The sequence below is a fragment of the Poecilia latipinna genome, unplaced genomic scaffold (genome assembly GCF_001443285.1).
Source record: "Poecilia latipinna isolate Pla-1442-1.1 unplaced genomic scaffold, P_latipinna-1.0 Scaffold375, whole genome shotgun sequence".
Classification (NCBI taxonomy): Eukaryota; Metazoa; Chordata; class Actinopteri; order Cyprinodontiformes; family Poeciliidae; genus Poecilia; species Poecilia latipinna.
The window spans coordinates 51,513-75,848 of NW_015112991.1; the positions used below are offsets into that span (position 1 = coordinate 51,513).

At 35.9% G+C, this 24,336-nt stretch overlaps 1 pseudogene; it reads left to right on the forward strand.

Annotated features, from left to right (window-relative positions):
- The first annotated feature begins 1,897 nt into the window (after positions 1-1,897).
- Positions 1,898-23,655, forward strand: LOC106950034 (clustered mitochondria protein homolog; annotated as a pseudogene).
- The last annotated feature ends 681 nt before the right edge of the window (positions 23,656-24,336 follow it).

A 24,336-nucleotide genomic window follows, 5' to 3' on the forward strand; every position in this document is an offset into this window, starting at 1 on the left:
CACTTCCTGCTAAAGAGCCCCCTGCTGGTTGAAGAAAAATCTACATATAAACCGGAAAATACAATAAACGAAAAAAAAAATCTGAATGCTCTCTGGTATTGTTCAGGGGGCCGGACCAAATGTGGAGGCCCGCGGGCCGTAGTTTGGGGACACCTGCTCTATAGCCTCTTATTCTTAATTAGAATAGAATAGGTCTCATTAGCTAAGCTAATTTTGCTAGTTCGGCAGTAGGTACTACAGTTAATATAATATGTATAATATGTATCTTAGTATCACACAAAGGTGTGTAGATTATGCAGAAAGAGTAATCTAGTAATACCTGTAATGTACTTATATTGTTTAAAAGTTAGAAACGAGCCGTTAACTAGTTATAAGTGATAGGTATTTTCCTTGAACCTTCATTAAAAGAACCACAGACAACGTATGTGAATTTTATGACCAAGCTTTTGCAAAAGGAGAAGTCTCAGCGAACTGCTCCTCCGAGTCGTCCACAGAGCGTTCTCCCCTCTCTCTGCTAGAGGAGGCCTTTTATTTGGGAAAACAGTAGTCAGAAAAGATAAACAATAAGACAGATGGCAAGCTCAATCTAACACACAGGCCATCAGGCTCTTTTCCTTGAGAGCAGAATCTGGAGGGAACAATCAGTTCTCAGGAACACAGATACTCAACACAGCAATCAAAAAGTTTTAGCACCGTCATTACTGATTAACATTAGACTGAATGTTGATTAACTATTGATTAATATTGACTGAAAGTAAAAATAAAAATGATAAAAAATCTCTAACATTAAGCTTGTGGTTTCTTTGTTGTTGTCATAGCAACTCCATAGCAACTGTCTGCTGATGGCTGTCAGTTACAAAGTTCACAGAAGTGTGATGTCACAAAAGAACGAAATTTTGTGTTAAAAACAATATACAAAAATAGGATTGTGGCAATATAATAGTAGTAGTAATAGTAGCAGTGGTGCTGCTACTATTACTACTACTACTACTACTACTACTACTACTACTACTACTAATAATAATAATAATAATAATAATAATAATAATAATAATAATAATAATAATAATAATAATAATATACAAGACCATAACAGAAAAAAACTATACAGTTATTGAAAATTATATTGGTCTATCACCAAAAAAATAAATAATATACACGAACATTTGCGCTTATAATGTCACATAATGGTAAAAAAAAACAATAATAATCAGAGGTGTGAGTACCCAAAAGTAGTACTCAAATAAATGACGCTACTTCAACGTATTCTTAATGAAGTAAAGTTAAAACGTAGCTGTCCAAGAAATTACTCAAACATAAAGAAGTCATCAATAAAGGACTAAGTGCTGAGTAACTGGTCAAAGCATCAATCATTTAATATTTAAACATTACGTCATCAGATGGACTAAAATGTAAAATTATGTGGAAAATTTGGTATGTTAAATATCAAAATGAAAATTATTCATATAAAAGATCATTATAAAATATCAGAATCAGACAAAACAAACATTTTTCCAAATCCATTTCTCTCAATATTAAACTCATGAAACTTTAACAATAACTTCGGGTGTGTTTGTTTCTGGTCAAGTTTTTCTCAATACAAGCTTATTCTTCATAAGTTTTACTCAAGTAAGAGTAGAAATACTTCATAATAAAGTACTCAAGTAAACATAAAAGGTACAGCATAGTAAAAATGCTTCTAGAAGATTTTTTTTTCGTAAAGACACTCAAGTAAATGTAACTAGTTACAAACTAACTGATAAACCTTTCTGAGTCAGTCTATGAAGAGAAAAGGTTAGAAGAATCGTTATTTCGCCAGTGGATGGCGGTAACGCACTCATGCTGCCACCTGCATACGTCAATCTGAATCACACAGGAAGTTACATCATGTGCAGCAGAGCGGGAGCCCCCTGCTGGCTGCTGTTGGGTATTGTCTGAACAGGGAGAGGGCCCACAGGCTGTGTGACAGCTCCCCTTTCTCCCCCCACTCATGAAGGACACTCAGTTTGTGTAATGTAGTCGCACAGCAAGGACAGGAGAGCGTCTGGAGGAAATCCTGGGAAACTCTGTGATTTCACCAGAATGGGAACCAGAAGATATGAGACAAGATGACACAGAGTGACTGATTTCTTCTTCTTCACTGGATGGTAGGTCTCACACATCTGATGTCATATTTTTGTTGTGTTTGAGGATCATGCAAACCTTCACCTGCAACAGTTTAGGCTCTCATGACATTTGGTGCTTTAAATCAGAAATTAATCTTCACAGCTGGATCTATTTTCAAATCCTCATGTGGTTGAACTCTGATTTTGTCATCTCCGGCTTACTTTTTAAACTTTTCTTTCATGGATTCATTAAATGCTCTGCACCATCCACAAGACTGGACCTAAAATTGTAGATTGTCCAGTCTGTGTTCGGTGAATCCCAGAGCTAGTTATATTTACTCAATTAAATTTACTTGAGTAACTTTTTTTTAAAATGTGCTTTTAGGAGTATTCTTACTAAGCTGTATTTTTTACTTTTATTTGAGTATTTTTTTTATGAAGTATCCTCCTTAATTTTTACCTGATGAATATAAAAACAAACATGGTTTAACCAAAAATTAATTTTTGAAATTTATTTGGAAATTTTTTTTTTTTTTTGCCTGATTTTATTATTTTTTGTTGCTTATATAAATTATTTACATTTTGGTCCTTAAAACACCAACATTATTCTTTAACTTTATATTTTAGTCCATCTGGTGACATATTTTAAAAATATTAAGGAATTGATAATTTGATCAGTTACTCAGCACTCAAGTCAATGTTTTACCAAAATACTTTTTTAATCTTACTTGAGTGATTTTTTTTTGGATGGTTACTATTTTCTTCTACGTGAGTTAAAATATGTTGAAATATTTGTACTTTTCCTTGAATACAGTCATTGTTTTACTCAAATAAAAGTAAAAAATTATTTGGTAAAAAATCTGAGTAACTGATTAAAACATTTAATATTTAAAAAATATTCATCATATGGACTGAAATATAAAGTTATGTGGAAATTTTGGTATTTTAAGCACCAAAATTATTAATATAACTAACATAATTACAAAATAACAAAAATCAGGCAAAAATAATAATGAAAAAAATTCTAATCAGTTTCTTTAAAAAAAAAAATCTTATGAAACTTTAACAGAAACTGCAGGTCTGTGTCTGGTGAATTTTTGGTTAAAACATAAATATAAAACATAAATTTTACTCAAGTAGGATTAGAAATACTTCATAATAAAATTACTAAAATTAAAGTAAAAAGTACAGAAGTAAAAATAATCCTAAAAGTATGTTTTTTCAGAAAAACTCTGACAACATTCTATAGAAAATTTAACAGGAACCTTCAGCTAATTTGGATCTAAAGCTCCACAAAGAGCTGAAACTAGATTTTTACACTCTATTCTGTTTTTCTTCCTCACATTAAATCAAATTTAATTTTCTCTTGTAAATTAGGAGTCCCAAAATTATTCTCATTTGGTAAATACCAGATAAAAACAAATAGCAAAATTAAAAACAATTTTTTCTGTGTCCAGCCTGGCACGGCGTGACGATGGGAAACATCTTCCAGTGCTGCCGCAGATTGTTAAGCTACTTCAAGCAGCCGGATGATCCGGTTCAACGCGGCGCTGAGGAATCCCCTCTTCTATCAAGCGAGGAAAGCGATTTTGACTCTTTGGATGACAGCATGATAAACCCTTCAACTGGTATAGCAAACCCTGCTCTTAAGCCAGAGCACTTCCTGTTTCCTGACATCATACTCAGCAGCAACCCTGCAGGCGAAGTGACTCTGGTGGAGCCCATGGTGTGTCTGCTTGTTTCTGAAGAAGACGAGGCGCAGGGAGATGAAGGAGACGCGAGGGAAGGAAGAGACAGGTGTTTCTCTGAGGTGGAGACGCAAACCGAAGTGGAGACTCAGATTAGTGCGGAGGTTCAGACTCAGACTGACTCTGAAGCAGAAATTCAGATGGAGGACGATAAAGGCATCACAACTTCAACAAAAGCAAAATCAGAAATAGAGCAAAACACCAAGCTTCATGAAGAGAGCGTAGCAGGGTTTGTTTGGACTGAGCAGCACCAGGTACTGATCCATCCCAGTGGAAAAGGTTCTGAGAGGACCGAATACTTTGGTACAGAACGTGAAACCAACAACACTCATGAGGACTTCCAAGTAAAACATGACCGAAGTGATGAAGATCCAGGAGTTCATAACGTAAAAAATGAAATTATCCACACTGATGAGCCAGGAGACGAGTCCATATTTAACGAGACTCACATGAACGATGCAGAAAACATGAAGAGAGAAACGGAGGACCAGGGTAAAAATGGTTTGCAGCCTCTTTCAGAGGAGGAGCCGCTTGTCAAAGGTTGGTGATCGGCGTCCATCTTTGTTCATATTTATGTGCAACATTCTGTTATTATGATGTTTAAGGTTTAATTCTTCAAACCTCAGGTGTGACTTCAGAAACCTCTGAGGATCTCCAGCTGTCCAACAAGAGAAAAACTCTGCCGAGTGATGGAGAAGCCACTGATCTTCATGAGGACGAGTTTACAGTCCGAATTCAGCCACCTGGAGCTGAAAGTTTTGATCTTCAGGTTCTGCTTTCTTCAGTATTTTCCTAAAAGTGCCTCTACCTCCCCCCATTTGATCACTCTGCTGGCGATAGAGTGCATCAACCCACTTCTAAAGTCCTTCCTCTGGCAATAGAGTTATTTTAGAAATATAATCAATGAAACACTGACCAACATTTTGATCTGAATGATTTTGGTGTTTGCTCAATCATTGACAGTCTTTATGACTTTGTAATTGTGTGTTTTTATAAACTGATTGGTAATGATTGGTAGTCTGGATCACCACCATTTCAGACTCGGATGTAAACACTGAGTTCCTTTAAATCTGATCTAAAAACCCACCTGCTGCTTTTCAAACATTATAAATGAAACATCAATCCACATTTCTGATGTGTAACAACGGTAATGTTTGACTTGAGTGAAGTTCGTTCTTCAAATCAGACAAATCTGGTGTTAAACGTTTGTGCAGCAAATTATTTTTGGTTTGTGCTGCTTTGGCTTTGAAGATATTAATGAAAGTTTAAGGGTCAAAAGGTCAACCACTTTTGACCCCCACTTTTACAAAATCAAAATGACCTTTAAACATTCATTAAAAGGTTCAAAGTCAAAACAGCACAAAGACTTTTGCTGCACAAACCAGCATAAATGTAGTTGAGTTGATTGACACCAGTTTTGTCTGATTTGGAGAAGCTGGGGACGGGAGTTGACCTTTCATGACCTCTGGAAACATTTCTTAGTATATTTAAAATGATAGCACCACAAACAAAAAGTTTTGATTCACAAACGTAGCACAAACATTTGACACCAATTCTGTCTGATTTGAAGATGAGGTTCCAACTTCCCTCAGGTTGTTTGTGTCTTCATGACTGTGTATTTGTGTTTGTATGACTTAAATGTGCTATACAAATAAACTTGATTGACTGATTGATTGATTATCCTCCCCTCTCAGGTGTCAGGGCAGATGTCGGTATCTGAGCTCCATCAGGTGCTGATGGATCATGAACTCACCTGCCACCACTCCTGCTTCTCCCTGCAGCTGGGAGGCGCCGTCCTGGACAGCGCCGCCAAGCTGGGCTCCATCCAGGGAATCCAGGAGGGGGCGCTGATCAGGGTGGTGGAGGGTAACTGACTCTAACTTTCTCCCCTCATCCTCTCTACTCACCGCTTTTCACGACAATCATTTGATTTGAAGCTGTATCTTCATCCGACTTTGGACCGGAAGCTACCAGAAGAGAATCAGTCTGAACATTTTACATACTTACATGCTGACAGCTGCTTTGAAAAAGCTGAAAATTGAGCAAATTTAGTGAGAAGTAACCAAACATTGAAAATATAACTATTAAAGTTGACAAAAAACACAAAAAGTCACCAAATCATTTCACTTTGTGGGTCTTTTTATATATCTGTAAATATGAACCATAGTGAGGAAGTTGGAGAGATTTATTTGTTTTTTTTTTCAGTCAAAAGTTTTAAAATTAAACATAAATAATGTGAGTAAATACAAAAAGCAGTTTTCAAATTACACACTGACCAAGTGTTTTATGTCCAGTTTCTAGAGAAAATATCTTAGTTCACTTGAAATAAGAAAAACAAACTGACAAGTTCCTTTTCAGAAAGATATAGGAGCTTGTTTTAAGGAAGTAATATTAAGGAACATTCCTTAATATTCCTTAATATTAAGGAAAATTAATATTATTCTTTAATAATATTAATATTTAAACTAATATTAATATTCCTTAATATTAAGGAATTTGTAACACTTGTTATAAGTTTTATAAATTTACTTATAACAAGATTATTTCACTAATAACATGATAAAAATTTATCATGTTATTAGTGAAATAATCTGCTAATGGAAGAAGTACTTTTTCATCAATATTAAGGAATGATTGACTTAAAACAAGCTGAAAAGTTACTTCTAAGTCAGTTTTGTCTTACTTCAAGTGGATAAAGATATTTGTGCTAGAAAAAAGACAAAATGCTTGTAAAGATTTTCTGTTTTTGCAGTGCAATTATCAGAGGGAAATGAAGCTATCAAAACCAACCAAGATTTATGTGGTAATATAGCTGTTCACTGCAAGACCTGCAAAATTAAGAAATTATTTATATGCACTGTAACTTGTCTGACATCATTAAGTGGAGCAAAATATCTCAAAAAGCAACATGTACCAAAACCCGATCTAAAGAAAAATACAAGCACAATTGGAAATAAGTTAAGTACTATGGAGGAATGCATTAATTTATAATCTTTGCCACCCGACAACTCGGTATGAGGAGTTCATGGTATTTTCTGTTTTAATAAATGTTCAATAAAGTATTAACCAAAGTCAGAGACATCTATCAATCTATAAAGGATTATAAAGCCATTTCTAAAGTTTTGGGACTCCAAAGAAACCATAGTGAGAGCCTTTATCCACCAACCAAAAGAACACAAAGGCCTGATTCATTTTTCTCAGAAAAAACCTTGATGATCCGGGACGTTGGAGAAAACATTTCTGTGGACCAACGAGACAAAACTGGGACAAAGTTAAAACTTGATGGCGGTGTGATGCTCTGAGCTGCTTCAGGACTTGGACAACTCAGCCTAATTGGACGACTCAGCCTAATTGATTATGGATTCTGTTTGCTAGCAGAAAATCCTGAAGAAGGAGAAGAAGAAGAATGCTCTACAATGTTCAGGAACTTTCCAAGCCTTATTGATGTCTGATGAAGCTCACATATAGTTATGGTTTTATTATGGTAGTTTTATATTTTAACACACAAAGAAGTGAATCTTTGTCTTTAAATTATTTGTTTTTGTTATGAACTTCATTTGTGACCAAAAGTTTTGAGACTGTCAAATGTTTGGGGTTTTTTTCCCCCCAAAACATTTTAGCTTAAATGCTGTAAGAACCTTTTCACTGACAATTCAACATTAAACATTTGATGTGTTTCAAATACCTTAATTAAAAATAATCCAGATTATGTAAAGTTCCAATAATGAATTAAACTTTCTCATGTAAATTACAGCATTATTCCCATTCAGATATTACCCGTGTTTGGAAGATGTCACAATTTTTGATTTTGTTCACTTATTTTTTTGAGGATTTTCAGTGGGATTAAGATCTGGAGTGTTTCTTGACCACAGGGTCAAAAAACCTCACAAATAGGTTAGCAAAATACAAAATCTTGACAAGTGTTTTTGTCTAGTTTCAAGTACAAAGTCAAGCATTTTTTCAAGCTCAGAAATTTCCATGCCTTTTCTAGAAAATCTCTGAGATTAATCTCCAAGCAAGTTTTTTTTTTGTTGTTGTTGTTTGTTTTTAATCAACCCTAAAACTTTTGAAATAAGAAAAACAAACTTTTCAGGAATATATAGGTCTTGTTTTAAGTAAATAATTCCTTAACATTGATTTTTTTTTTAAGTACTAGTTCCACTGGGAGACACTTATAACAAGACATTTTTCCCAAGTGAAATAGTCTGCCATTGAACAAATACTTTTTCATCAATATTAAGGAGTCATTGACCTATATCTTGCTGAAATGTTACTTTTAATTAGCTTTGTCTTATTTCAAGCAGACAAAGATATTTGTACTAGAAACTAGACAAAACTACTGGATAAGGTTTTATGTTTTGCAATGAAGTTCATATGAACCTGGGATAAGACGGGGTCCACTGTTAATTTCGTATTATGACAAAGTGTTTTGTTGTGTTAAAATAAAACATTATTTATAATGAAATTGCTCATTTTTTCTTTGACAAAGTTGTCTGAAAGGGGCTTGGTAAAAAAAAAATACTCTACTACTCTTGTTTAGAGCAAATCTCTCTCCTGAGCTAACCATAAAATCACCGAATTTATGCTAGCAGGTAGCTTTGTGGCTAACGCAGCTAAAATAGCTATTTTGGAATACAGCTCACTTTCGTTAATCAACTGCACTTTATCCAATCTCAGTGCAAATTGTACAGATTTTTTTAATCAATCTTAAAACTTTTAGCCATAGTTTTACTTTAAAACATGGCTTATCTTGTTTCAGATTCGTACTTAGTGCGGGATGTTCGTGTTCATCTGCGTCACGTTCGCAACCGGCTGCGGAGCCTCGACCCTGCAGGCCGCTCGCTGTCCTACCTGTCCTTATTCACCAGAGCACACCAAGGTAATATCACTCCTTCTTGGTTAGTCGCCTTTGTGAAACCTTCAACATTTTAACCGCTGTATTCATTGCTTCAGAAAGTGACAGCATGGAAAAGGGTTCAGTGTCCCGCAGCCCTCCATTTTACATCCTGCCTGGATGTAAGGAAAGACGTCTTACTCCCCTGCAGCCGATCAGAGACGACTGGAAGGTGAGAACTCAGTCTGGATAAGTGGAAACATGCCTGAGGTGAGTTGTGTTAAACACTGGGTGACGTGTGCAGCCTCTGCAGTGCCTCAGAGTCCTGAACATAAGCAGCTGGAACCCGCCTCCAGGAAACAGGAAGTTGCACGGAGACCTGATGTACATCAGCATCCTGACGATGGAGGAGCGAGAGCTCAGCATCACCTGCTGCACACGGGGTTTCTACCTCAACCAGTGAGTCTGACGCTCCTCATACGTCCACAAAATGTTTTAACCTACTTATTCTGAAATATCTTCAGAGTAAATATTTTTGGGACGCTCCTTTGTTTAAAGGAGCTTTAAATTACCATGAAACTATTTGGCTGCAAAGATTTCGATTCTCCACTGGAATTTTTGCAGCATAGTTTGGTGATCCATTAACTTCAAAATTAGTAAACAAAAAACTACTTCTAAAAACTAATAGTAAAAATAATTGTCTAACGCTTATTGGTATTTTCAGCAGAAGTGGGCATATATTGTATTGATTATAATTTATTGTGAAAAAAGTTTTGTCACTATAAGTATTTTGATTTATTATTTTGATTTGTGAGTTTCAACAGTTAAGCATTTTTGACTTTTCAAACTTTTCTGAGATTAATCTCAAAATTTTTGAGTTTTTAATAGATAATTTAAAATTTTTCAAACACTGAAATTTCCATGCTTTTTATAGAACATTTTATATAGAGCTTTTCTTTTTCATTCCAAAGTTGCTGAAATTTTAAAATCTGGTTGATTCTGGAGCAACTTACTTTAGGACTACAGCAGATAGAAAAAAGAGTAAAATTCCACCAAATTTTGCTATTTCAAAATCAGACATTTTGAGATTTATCTCTGAAAATTTTTAGAAAAGTATTTGAAATTTCTGAGTTTCAAAAGTTGAATGTTCTTGACTTTCAGAAATTTTCTGAATAATCTCAGAAATGTTCGTTTTTCCAGAATATTTCTGAGATTAATCTAAACATTTATGAGTTTTTACAGAAATGTTTTGATTTTTCAAACTCAGAAATTCTCATTTTTCTAGAAAATTTCTGAGATTAATTTGGAAATTTCTGGGTTTTGATCAATTTTAAACTCATCCAACTCAGAAATCTTCATGTTTTGTTAGAAATTGTTTTAGATTAATATCAAAATTCCAGAATTTTCCCAATCAAATTTGTGACTTTTGAGCACAGAAATTTTCTTGTTTTCTCTGTGTTTTTTGGCAGAAATGTACTCCTTCTGTTTTCTTACGATGGCCTTAATTCACTGTCATACTTTAGAGGTTACAGCCTTGACAGCTGTTGTCTTTCTGCTGCAGGTCCACTGCCTTCAACTTCAACCCCAAACCTGCAGCTCCTAAAATCCTCTGTCACTCTCTGGTCGATCTCCTGAGTCAGCTCAGTCCCTCGTTCAGGAAAAACTTTGCCGCCCTGCAGAAGAGGAGGTGAACACTCTGGGTTTGTTGATGATAGAAAAGGGCGTCACAGCATTATATGAAAAACCTATCTCTGTCATGATCCAGAGTTTATCAGCACCCGTATGAGTGCATCCGCGCTCCGGTCCAGGTGTGTGCCTGGGCGGCGCCTCCTGGAGATCACAGCCTGGACTGTGTTACTTCAGAGGAGACAGATGGACAGGTTACAAACGCCAAACAGCATCAGTAAGCAGAGAGGCTAAGAGGCTGGGTTTGATGGTGACACTGACGTTTGTGCAGATTCGAGACTGGAACGAGGAGCTGCAGAGATCCAGAGAACTTCCCAGAGCTTCGCTGCTGGAGCGGCGGCACAGAGACAGGCGACTCTTCAGGGTGAGAAGAACAAAGACGTGTTTCTCAAACTTCTCAGGCGTAGGATCGCTGAATCTGAAACTCTCCCACAAACATATACAACCTGAAATCAAAGTATTGGTCTCTTAACTCTCTTATTGTTGACTTTTTTATTCATCTATGAACAAAACATTTCATTTCACTCCATAATCATATAATCAGAGGTGATTAATTTAATCAATTACATTCACTTGAGCAACTTTTTTGAAGAACTTGCTCAAGTTTGAAGTGAGTCTGAAGCTTCTCATATGTGCACAAAATGTTTTAACCTACTTATTCTGAAATAAGGAGTATTTTAGGAGTATTTTTGCTACAATGAAAAACAAAAATGTTTTAACCAAATATTCACCAAACTCCTGCCGTTTTTGTTAGCATTTTTTTATCAAAAGAAACTACTTTGGAAAAAACATATATTTTGCCTCATTTTGTCATTTTGAATTATTTTCATTTTTGTTCTTAAAATACCAAAATTTCCACTTAAATTCATATTTTGGTCCGTTTGATGATGTCATCTTTAAATATTAAATGACTGATAATCTGATCAGTTAGTACTTGAGTAGAGTTTTACCAAATACTTTTTTGTACTTTTACTTGAGTAACATAGAAGTGCTTCTACTCTTATTTCAGTATAATTTTCTGTAATAATTTCTCTTCCTCCTTTGGGGATGTTTTGTTTTTCTCTCCATGCAGATCAACAGTGACTTTGTGGCCGCTGCAGCTCAGGGTGCCGTGTCCATGACGGAGGGCAACGTCATGCCGCTGAACCCAGGGGAGCCGCCTCACCTCCACGTCTCTGTGTGGAACAATCTCTTCTTCAGCCAGGGATTCGACATGTCGGACCACTACGCGCCAGTAGGGGGCGATGCTGCCGCTCACGCTGCTGCCATGTGTGACCTGTGAGGAGTTCAGGTGTTTATTAACCCTGACCGTTTCCGCATTACAGCCTCAAACTTCAACGTATTTCCAGGGGGTTTTGTGTACTAGGAAAACAGTGTAATACGTTATATGTGATATCATTCATCACTTCAAAATGGAAGAAAAATAGCTATGATAATGAAAACCAGAATGGGTTGTTTGTACTTCCCTGTTTGTTGATATTTTGTAGAATCAGATTTTGCTACAATGTATTCGCTCACTTATGGAGTTAAATTGGGGTCAAGTTTGTTCAAAATGGGAAAAAATGAAACTGAAAATGTTTATCTGTAACTGAAAAATAAGTTTGAAACTGAAAAAAAAATCTTTAATCTGAAAAATAGTTTTGCACATTTTTTTTTTGTTTCAATTTTTTTCACTTTCAAACTTCTTTTCACTTTCTAATATATTTTTCCACTTCCAATTCTGTTTGGTCAGTTTCTAAAAATGTTTCAGCTTCAATTTTTTTTACTTTTAAACATTTTTCAATTTCAAACCTTTTCTTCACTTTCAAACTTTTTTTTCGGTTTCAAAAACTTAAAAACTGTTTTTCAGCTTCAAAAATGGTTTTATCTTGAAATAATTTTCCTTTCACTTTCAAATCTTTTTTCAGTTTCAAACTTTTTCCTGTTCAAAAATTTTTTCAGCTTAATTTTTTTTTTCAATTTAAAATATTTCAGTTTCAAAATCTATTTCAATTTTTTCAGTTAATTTTTTTTCCAGTTTCAAAACAATTTTTCAGCTTCGATTTTTTTTGTCTATTGTCCAAACTCTATGGCCCTGATTTAGCTCCTTACCAGAGCCCTTTGAAAAACACTGCAAACAGAACTTTTTGTTTTTGTTTTTTTCACAAGCAGCTTTCTTTTTGTCACTCTCTGCTCTGTGTAGTGGGCAATTAATAGTTTACCTGTTGATAGATTAACACACCTGAGCTGTGGATCTCTACAGCCCCCCCAAAGTAACAATGGGCTTCCTGGTTTCTTCTCTGATTAATTGTCAGCCTGTCAGTTGAGATAGAAGATAATGTTTTGGTTTGGTTTTGATTTAATCTATTTTTAATTGATAGTTAATTATATGCTAATAGGTGATTTAAGATGTTTCTCCTGTTAGAAAGTTTACTTTCTGATCCTTTAAAGGCCTGATAAACCAACAGAACCTCATATAATTCTTGATCAATATTTGTATTTCCAGGCGTATGCATCCGTGGACACAGAGGGGCTCCACACACTCGGCACGGCGGTGGTGGATTATCGCGGCGTCCGTGTCACTGCTCAGACCGTCGTTCCCGGGCTACTGGAGAAAAACCTCGAGCAGATAGTTTACGGCTCTAACGACAACGGGAAAACAGTTTTTACTCACCCAAGGTGACCAAAACTCTAATGGCGTCCATGTGTAAAGATAGTAAAAAAAATTAGAATTTGGTTTATTTAGTGTTCATTTTTCAGTAATATTTTCATAATATTACACATACATTGATAATGTTACAGTTCCAAACTAAATATTTAATTCACAGCTAAGTATTTAGTTTACAGACTAAGTATTTAGTTTTCAAACTAAATATTCAGCTTCCTAACTACATTTGTAATTTGAATGTTAAATGTTTAGTTTGCTATCTAAATATTTAGCTGGTGAATGAAATATTTAGTTTGGAACTCAGACATTTATAAATGCATGAATAACATGGTTAAAATATGAGTTTTAAAAATGAATATTTTTCTATCACAGGCTAAGGAAACCAAATTATTGCTGTTAATTTTTTTACAACTTTGTATCCCACACGCCATCACATTAGTTTTCACATTTTAGCCACATTCATGCTGCTAAAGGAAGGCGCCATGTTTTTGGTTTTTGCAGGTTTTTGGAGCTTCTGGGTGAGAGCAGTAAGTCGCTGAGAATCCAGCCTCACCAGGTCCTGGACCACAGCGACAGCCCTGTGGAGCTCCGGTCAGCCGTCTCCACAGTCGGGATATTTGGCAGCGATGGACGTCCGTACATTTTGGATCTCCTGCGGACTTTCCCTCCGGATCTGAACTTCCTGGTGTCAGCTGAGGCGCAGCAGGAAGTTCCCGCAGCGTGCCGCAGCTTCGGCTTCCCGCAGCGTCACCGCCACGGCCTGGCCAGCCTCCGGCCACAGCTGGTGGAAGCCTTCGTCCAGCACAGGTGAGGAAGAGGACAGAGGTCACATGACCATCACGCGCCTGGAAAACGTCTGGAAAAATACGAACATTGAAAAGCAAATCCTACAATAAAAACATGAAAAATAACAAATTCTAGATTTTTCTCTCCTTCCTTCCTTCCTTCCTTCCTTCCTTCCTTGTTTTCTTTCTTTCTTTCTTTCTTACTTACTTACTTCCTTCTATTCTTTTTTTGTTTCCTTTTCATGTTAAATTGTTTAGGAACTCCGATTAACCAAGATGGATGAAAACATGTTTTTTTGTTGTTTTTTTTAGGTCTGAGCTTTTTGCTAAAATGGCGTCTGATGATCTCGGCCATCAGTTCGCCACAGAGAAACCTGAGGAACCTCAGAGAGCTGCAGGTGAAAATAATTTTTAAATAAGTAAATAAAATGGCATGCACTGTTACAACAAGAGTCGAGACATGGAGCCATGAAGTAAACAATACTGCCTGCTTCCGAGAGAAGCTACAACTAAATAAAATCTTCAGAAAGAAAAAAAAAGTTCGGAAAACATGGATTTATGCAAAGAAAATACAAATAAATTAGAGTTAACACTTCTTAATCTGACTGTAGGTTTAGAACTCCATCTATGTTTGGTTAATTAACAAAAGGTTAAAGTTGTAACATTTAATTAAATAGCATTCATACCTCTCAATTAGGGCTGTAGTGATACAATAATCTCACGATACGATACACGATGTTCTGCTCATAATACAATATATACTGCAATATTCAGCAAACGATACAATTCAATACACTTTTACGATTTTCTGAAAGATTTTAGAGGGACAGAGTGATTTTGGATTGAATTAATTTAACTGAAAACTGATTAAAAGCACCAACTACACAATACCTGGCTCTGGTTGGACAAGGACACAGACTTAAAGTCGACAGCTGGACAAAATGAATCAAAGAAGTGGTGTGAAAACATGTTCCTTTTAATTGAAACAGTACAAACTGTAGCTTACGTGCATTTGTAAAGTAAAGAAAGTGCACCAAGTACCCTGCTCTGAATAGTTTGATACCATTTTAGCCTTGACACTTAACATCTGAAGGAATCACTCTAAGTCTGATGACCTAATCACTCTCCCGGCAAAGCAAGCAGTGAGTGAGCAAGGTGACAGTTGGATATTACGATACTTGCGGATGAATATCGATTTTTTTCTAGGAAAGAAAATATCGATATATATTGCAAAATCGATATTATTAATCAGCCCTACTGTCAATCTAACTTAAACTGTTATTAAATGTTCTCTTGTTTTTCCAATTTTGAAGAGGGGATATTGGTATTTGGTCATATTTATCCTCCCAAAAAGTATTAAGTTATTAATTACTAATAAAGCAATAATGCAAAGTAGACATTAAACAAATGGCTATGATACTAGTTAGTTCTTTATGTATGATTATATTTTTCTGTTATTTAATTAAAAGTGGGATTTTGTATGAGATTATGATATTCTGGTAAAATAAAAATATTATAATATTTTTATTCTGATAAAAATATCAAAATAAAAATTTGGCTGCCATGTTTGTTGGTAGCCATTTTAAAGATGGCTGACAAAAAAATTGGTGTTCAGATGGTGCAACACACACACACACACTTTTAACATGTAAATACTGTGCAAAAGGATAAACATCTGACTCAATTTAATGAAATAATTAAGATGATTTTTACTATTTAGCAGTAAATCCCTTCTTTTATTTATTGTTTAGAACAAAACAGAAGGAATATCTTCTGGAAAGCTTGTGAAAATGTCGGCTCTATGAGTGACTCTCACTTTGACATTCGCTTCAATCCTGATGTTTGCTTTCCAGGTACTACATAGAGACATACACAGACACACTTCTATTTCTATTTCGTAATTCATTTCCTCCATCTAGCCATCACTTGTGTTTACCTGAACACTAAAGTTAAGTTTTTGCTAGATAATTCAACAAGTCCTATTGTAATTTTACTCAAAAGTCACTAAAAAGGTGAAATAAACTGTCAGCCATCAGTTTTTTCTTGCATTTTTTTTCAGGTGTGCGTTTTCCCTCCGAGTGTCTCCCGGACGTACAGAAACAGAGACGTCTACTTTGGGAAGCTGCTGCATTTCTTCTCTCAAATCAGATTCCTGCAGTGGTGAGTCGGGTCTGGGAGTGATGAGTCCACTTCAGCTCATGAGACCTGAAATGCTCATGGTAATTTAGGCAAACCAAGGAAAACAAAAATACCTCAAATTGTTACAAATATGCACAAAAAAACTCAGATAGGAAGTTCAGTTCAGTTCAGATTTATTCAAGTTGCTAACCGGCAATTTACACACACACACACACAAACACACACACACACACACACGCACACACACACACACACACACACACACACACACACAGATATATATTAACAAAAGACAATTAAAATTTAAAAAGCAAGAAACAATAAAGGGTACTATAAGTCTATACTCAGAGTTGGAGAGTAACTATTGTTACATTTACTCAGTTACATTTGCTTTTTTGAAAATTTGTTCTTTTTGGATTATTCCTACTACGCTGTATTTTTACTTTTACTTGAGTATTTTTATTATGAAGTGTTTCTACTCTTGCATGAGTAAAATTTCTGGATTTTCTACCCACTGAATGAAAAACAAACATGTTTTAACAAAAAATTCACCAGACACACATCTGCAGTTTTAGTTTACGTTTGAAAAGTCTTTTGAAAACCCCTCATGTCATCTCCTCTTTATCACCCAGAGGATTAAACTCATAAAACATTCAAATAAAAATAATAGAAAATCTAATAAAAACATGCTAAAAGTAAAAAGAATGTGTTTTTTTTAGCTGAGGGACTGCCTCGACCATAAGGCCGTCCCGATGGATGGAGCGACTCTGACCTCAGTGATCCATCAGCGGGGCGTAAATGTGCGATATCTGGGTGCCGTGTTGAAGGAGCTGGACGAGATGGAGGAGAGAGAAAAACTCAGCCATGTGCAGGTGCACACCGCGTTTATTTTAACTAAAAACAAATTCACACTTATACATCAATATGTGTATTTATTCACATAAACGAGAGTCTTCATTAATTATGAAATGGATAATACAGCTGTACTATATTTTTTTTCAAAATGGGAAACATTAACAACAATACAAAGTATTTTTCTTTTTATAATCAAGTTTTTTTAATTAGTAGAAACCCGTTTATTACTGACTTTTACTAACTTTAACTGCAGCCAAATCAGTTTTTATCTGATTTCTTAAACTTGGCTAAATGTTAGCAAACATTTTGAAAGAAAGAGACCTTTTCTTATAATGAGGATAATTTTGTTCAGTCGAGTCAAAAACAAACTGAAAACTAACATAAAAAAGACATCTCTATTTGCTTGTTTTTTGTCGTTGTTGTTATTTTCTTGACCCAGAAATACTTTTGACTCAACAATTTTGGCCATGTGACAAAAAGTTTTAACACCCCTGACTTATGCAGTAGAAAAGCATTACTGCTTATCTACCGCATGTAAATGTAACGTAAATTTTTAACATTAAAAATAAACATCTTTTGTCTTAGATAAATGTCTAACCATGTCTAAATAATCAATCCATCTTCCCACAGAGAATTTCCATCAGTGAAGTCATCACCAGAAGTGCGAAACACATCTTCAGGACCTACATGAAGGTGCTGAGAGAGAAATTTGTTTAGACCAGTCCTTCTCAAACTGTGGTCCGCGGGCGCCCTCTAGTGGCCCGCCAGGTACTGCATGTCTGGTTATTTGCCGTTACTTTAGTTTAAGTGCTACGCTACAGTTAGCTTACCAAAGGATTGTGGTTAAAAATAATAATGGATAAATGGCTTAAGACCGGTGGGTAACTAAATAAAAAACTTAAAGATAGGGGTGGGAAAACTGTTACGATTCAGATCTCGGTCTGCCGCTGTGCTGTGATACGAGGCGATGAACAACTGAATCTTAACACCTAAAGTTAAATTATTTATGTTGAGCTGTATCTACTGGCTGAAAGAAAATGTTTGTTTTTTCCAACGCAACTCGAATCTATTTTTCTTTTATTGTGCTTCTAAATTACAAATAGACCTAAAATATTATTAATGTAACTAACTGTTTTGATTTTCATGTGTTTTCTATCATCGGAAAGCTTGGAATCCAAACCTTCAGGACCTGTAAATAACCTGTAATAAGTCATATTTACAACACAGCGCCACCCTTCACTTTAAGCGGAATTTAAGAGACCAATGTTTTAATTTCAGATTATATATGAAGATGTTGTGTGAGTGTTTGGGGTAAGCGGTCTTCAGCCTGAATAAGTTTGAGAAACACTGGTTTAGACCGAACATGAAATCCTCTGTTTAGAGCTTAATTTACTGACGTTTTTCTGTCAGGATGTGGAGCCTGCAGCGTTTTCTGCAGCTGTCAGTCACTTCCTAAACTGCCTCCTGAGCTCGTCCTCCGCTCCTGTTCCTGATTCCTGCAGCGATGAGCTGCCGTCCCGCCGCAGGAGCCGCCGCCGCCGAACCCAGAGCGACCGAGCGAACTTCCCGACCAGCAGTTTGTGGGCAAAACTGACTTCTGATGATCTGTGGAGCAGGATCAAGACGGAAGCGGAAGATTATTACCACTATACATTTAAAAGGTGCATTTGTGTCTGTGTGGCAGAACTTAGCAGAACTTTCCTTTACTGTCTTTTAATCTCTGCACTCAGTGAAAGCATAGAAGAAGAAATAGAAAAGCACAACCTTCAGAAGATTTCACTTTTGAGAGAGATGTCCATCAAGACAGGCATTCAGGTAGGAATCACTTTTTAACACATCTATATAAGTTGTTTTTATTTTTTATATATTTTATTGAATAACACTTTTTTACATCCTAAGAATCATACTTAATCCTAAATTGTCACGACAGGCCAAATGACAGCTGTTCTTTGTTTTTGAGGTTAAAATTAACTACTCGATCTGCTTGTTGAACAAAAGATAGGAGTATCTCTAAACCAGAGTTTGAAATTAATGCATCAGTGGTGTAATTTGTAGCTGCAGGCGTTCAAGAATTGCATAGTAATATGGAGAGCCATTTCTGCCAAAATTAAATAAATAAATCAAGAAATAATAAGCAATAATCTTTATTTAATCACTGTCATAATAATTACCTCACTTATATTATTTATTCATTTATTTATTATTTTATTTATCATATGGTTACTAATTTTTGATTTGTTTATTTGTTCAATTTTGGCTGAAATTGCTCTCCTTAAGTATGATTTCAGGGTTTTTCAGGGTTTATAAATATATTTCCTTAATTCACAAAAAGAAGGTCAGACAGACAAATTGTCTCCAGCTGTGGTGTGAATAATTTAAGCGGCTGACCTCTTTCCTTCGTCTCTGCTCAGCTGCAGCTGAGAGAGTACATGTTTGAGTGCCGACACAAGCCAGCGTTCAGCGAGGATGATGTGGTGAACATCTTTCCTGTGGTCAAACATCTCAAACCAACGTCGACTGATGCTGCCGGACTCGTACAGCAAGCACAGCTGGCAGCACAGCGGGGTGATTTATTTATTTTTCTATTTATTTCAATCTGGATTTTAAAACCAAGAAATTATTTGTTATACAGCACCAGAATAATTACCAACTATTTGTCAAAGTACACTTATAAAGTCTCGTTAATCTGTGCTACATAACAATAAATTCATTAAAAAACACTGAGGAAAAACTAATGATAATAATAGTGAGATAACAATAATAAGCTACTAATAATGGAAATAGTAACACAGAATAGGTTACATTAGCGGTTGTACCTCAGTTGACCGCTGAGGGGAGAAACAAACTCAGAAAAAAGCAATTGGTGGGCCGCACAAAATCAGTTCATGGCCCATAAATGGTCCCCGGGCCACACTTTGGACACCCCTCCTCTGACCTGTCTTAACGATGCTGTTTGTTCTGTAATATTCTCTAAAAAACCTCTGAGGTTTCCACAGAACAGTTGGATTTTTACTGGACTCTTTTTACTAATTAGATGAAGTCTAAAGCCGAACGGTTACATCGGATTTTATTTAGGAATAAGAGAGCTAATCCCACAATTTCTGTGTTGTTTCTCATAATGTGCTAATTTGAGTCACACAAAATAAGAAGAATGCATTTCCAGAAGGGTTATAGGAGAAGTGGTTCACTAATTGCTGTTTTCTTCTCTCTTTTTTTGCTTCCCAGGGTTTCTCAGAGCAGGTCTGGACTTGCTTGGTCAAGCCCTGACTCTTTTCAGCAGCGTTTGTGGGATCCTGCATGAGGACGTTTCCAAGTGTCTGCGTCTCCTTGGGCGGCTCAGATACACCTTAGGAGAAAATGATGACGTAAATATCAGTTGATGTCATTTTCTTCCATGATGTACCGCTTTTATTCCATCTAACTCAACACGTCAGCCTCCGTTTAGGTTTTAAAGTTTTCTTTTCGATGTCTTCCTGTGAAGTAACGTTGTCATTTTGCCCATCCCAGGCTCTCATTCTTCAGGAAAAAGCTGCTTTGATTTCTGAGAGAATACAAGGGACAGACCATCCGCAGACCGTACAGGACTATGTGTGTTGCTTTACCTCTTCACCAGTCCAACCAGTTTATTGTCTACTATGAGGTTTTATATCTAAATTATGAACAATTTGCAAGTGTTTATATCCTTCCTGTGATTTAGACTCACCTGGCGCTGTATTTCTTTGCCGGAGGCCGCCTGTCGACTTCCCTCCAGCTCCTGTATCGCGCTCGATACCTCACTCTGCTCATTATCGGAGAAGATCATCCACAAATTGCACTTCTGGATGTAAGTCCAGTTGTATCTGCTTTAGCATACTTAAAAAATATCTTTATGTAACATTTTGTTTGTTGTCATTTTAATGGGGATTGACCTATCCTCGTTCACCAAACCCTTTGTCTGTGCTACCATCACAAACACAAACAAGAGGAATTTGACGGGGTTTTAACTGGACCTGTGTGCTTTTGTCATCATCAAATACTCTAAAACTAACAATAAATGTATAAAAATCACATGATTTTCTCTGTTCACTGCAAAAACTGAAGTATTATTTTGTCTAGTTTCTAGTGCAAATATCTTAGTCCACTTGAATTAAGTCAAAACTAACTCAATGCATTTACTTACGTTAATTGTGCTTATTCATGATTGTCAATGTTTTATTGTCCCATTAAAGACAAAAACAAAACTCTTGTACCTTTGTTTTCTTCAAACGGTGTTATCTGCAGCTCACTCGTTTTGTAACTGAAGTATGACTGTTGTTTTTTGGGTTTTACCTGACAGACTATGCTGGGTTTAGTCCTCCATGCCCTGATGGAAAATGAGCTTTCACTGAAGTTCCTGCAGAACGCCTTGACTTTAACCTCTAAATATCACGGTGCAAAATCGCTGAAGCATGCACACAGGTATGCATGTCATGTTAGTTGTTTTTCTTCCAGTTCTTCTGAATTAATTTACATTTCTTTCTGTTTTTTTTAGTCACCATGTGCTTGCCATTGTTTATGAAATCAAAGGGGAGTTACAATTAGCTCTGAACCACGAAAAAGAGGCTCACATTTTGTATAAAAACCAGGTGAGCTTTTAAAAACTCCTTTTTTAACTATTTTGCTCTGGATTGTCAAGGTGCTTTTATATTTGTTGCAAACTTACAGCTTGGTGAGAGCAGTGACAGCACAAAGGAAAGCTCAGAATACCTGCAGAGGCTCACGGATCAGGGTGCAATCCTCCAGAGAGCCGTCCGCCACATCGCCTCTGGCAAACCCAGTGCCTCTGTCTCTCCTCCGAAGGTTTGTTCACATTTAAGATGGCAAAAAAAACTCAGCAAGGCTCAGCTTGGTGCTAAACCTGTTCTGTTTTTCTGGCAGTTGCCAAATCATCCTGTGATTCTGCATCAGCTCAACCTGACTTGTGGGATTACTTTCATCCCACCCAGGTGAAAAAGATGAGGGCAGGGCATCTTGATTAAAAAATCAAGATGCAAATTGTTCATTTTGTCCTTATAAAAATTTAATGTAGATAAGGATTTCATCTTTGATCCTGCCTGCACTGTTTCTTTCTTTCTAGTGAAAAAGAGCTGAGAGCAGCACTGAATGAAAGAAGAAAAGTTCAAATAGAAGACGTGGAATATCAATTATTAAACCAAAACGGCAACAAGCAGCAGCTCTGAACTGCGGACCAAAGGGAAAACTACTGCAGCCCACCTGCTTGTTCTGGGAAAATGGCTCAGTGAGAAACTGGGTTACCCAGATTCAGCTAAGTCCTTTAGAAACTACAGCAGCTTCTGAACTGCTACAGATGAGTGAAAAACTATTTGAATAATGTAGTGGTATAATCTGACAATAAAAGTTACAGAAAAAACCTTTAATCTGTGTGTATTACTTAGTGGAAAACATGATTAGAAATATATATAACTTTTTTAAAGTCACAAGTGCAAAAATCAATATTCATGCCTTACAATTCCTTTAAAATAAATCCAACAGAATGTTTTTAATGACATTATTTATCTTGATGTGGCCCAAATTAAAAAGGGAGTTTGTTGCAACTAGAATGTTTTTAAGAACCTTTCAGCAGGAAAGCCAAACATAGCAAAGAAAAAATGAAATTCAGAAAAATACACAATCCTTAACACAAATAGCAGGTACGCTAACCAAAGACTAAGCATGAGCGAACAGGTGAGCGGCATTCAGTAAACACACCAGGTGTGACAGAGAAAGAGGAAACAGAAGAACAATTTCTGCAAAAGACAGCCTGAAGTAAAACTGCCCGCAATACAAATTAGGAAATCAAATAGGATGAACAATAACGGACTAACCTGAAATAATAATGTCATATAGTTTTATAGTGGATGTCATCTACAGTGCTACAATAAAGTATCTTCCCCTTACAGATTGTTTCTCTTTGGGGGTTTTGTCCCACTTCAATGTTTTAAAACATAAAACAAATTTTAATGTCAAAAATAAACCGGTTAAATACAGATAATTTTCAATAAGGATTGCATTTTCTAGATCTGTTTGGGGTCATGCCACTCCAAATCAATGAGATCAGGTTTGATTTGGTTGCATTTTCTCTGGCGTCTTATTTAAAAGACTTTAAACTATGACATGAACCTTTGGTAGTTTTTCAACCTGAACCTTTTTAGTTCAATTCTGGTCACCGGCCCATAGAGCAAACTGAACAGAACTAAGGTCTACACAAACTAATGAACTATGTTAAATCAAAACGTCTCAACCTGAGTCATAAAGTGTTTAAGAGCGCTCAAAGTCCATGACAGGTCTTGTATTTTCAGTTTCTGTATTATGACCTTGCAATCCCTAATGTCTCCACTAGGTTACACACTCGTTCCACGGCCACTTCCCTGTATATTTTGTTTTTCTGTTTAATAACCTGAATATTAACGTTTTTAATGCACTAGTAACCCTCTAGCATTTCATCAGCTTCACTGCCAGTAAGGAATCGGGTTTTCATCTGGTTGACATGGTGACTGACTGAATTTCTCAACATTATTATTATTATTTTTTAATCTTGATCATTTCTCTAAATAACATCAGTTTGGTTGCAGCAACAGCAAAACATGGTAACTTTTTATGTGTTATCAGTCTTTATGAAGTCCCATGTTTGTTTGTTTTTTCATTCTTTCATTCAGGTCATTGAAAACGTTTGTACACCACCACCGTTTGCTGTTTGAGTTTCAGATTTATTTGCTATTTTCTCCAGATATTTTCAGCAAAGCTGTTTTGTAAGTCTGCACTCTGAATGGAGATAATGTCTTTACATGAACAGGAATAGAGCCTGGGAGTGAGTGCAAGAAAATGTGGGATTTTGTTTCTTCTGGCTAGATTTTTTTATTATTATTGTAAATTAAACGCCATATTAATGATTTGCTCTTTTAAAGTTGTTTCATGCAATGCTTTCCTTCTTTCTTTAAGGAAATTGAAAAATACATCTTTACTGAAAACAGAACATCTAATCATTTGCAAAACCAACAGCTGCATACTGACTTTAACTTAAAGATATATTTAAGTAACTCTTTTATTACAGCTGTTATCTAATAACCCTACATTATCTTTTTTGTTGAACCATTTGTATCTTATCATACCTGCAGTTGTTCACCTTAAGCCCAGGTCTCTGCACTATACATCTATGTCCAGTGTTACTGTGGAATAGGTTTTTGACACTTAGTAAGCTAATTTGGGTGAACAAGATTAAATGAATAAGTCTGATACAGAGTCAGCCGAACACTGAAGGCTGCTGAAGGCTGATGATGTAACGACGTGAAGGCTACTGGGTCAGTAGCTCCTATTATCCAGTTAACCAGTTTTATTCTCACTAAAATATGCAAATTTGTATGAACACAGGATAATAACACTTAAAGATAATTGGTTCACAGCTATCAGTTAAAGTCCTTTTAACATAAAACATGCTCTTTTAAAAATTGGAATAAAAAATACTAAACATCACGATGTTTTTGGTTTTTTCTATGAATGATCTCATTGTTAAATTACAGTA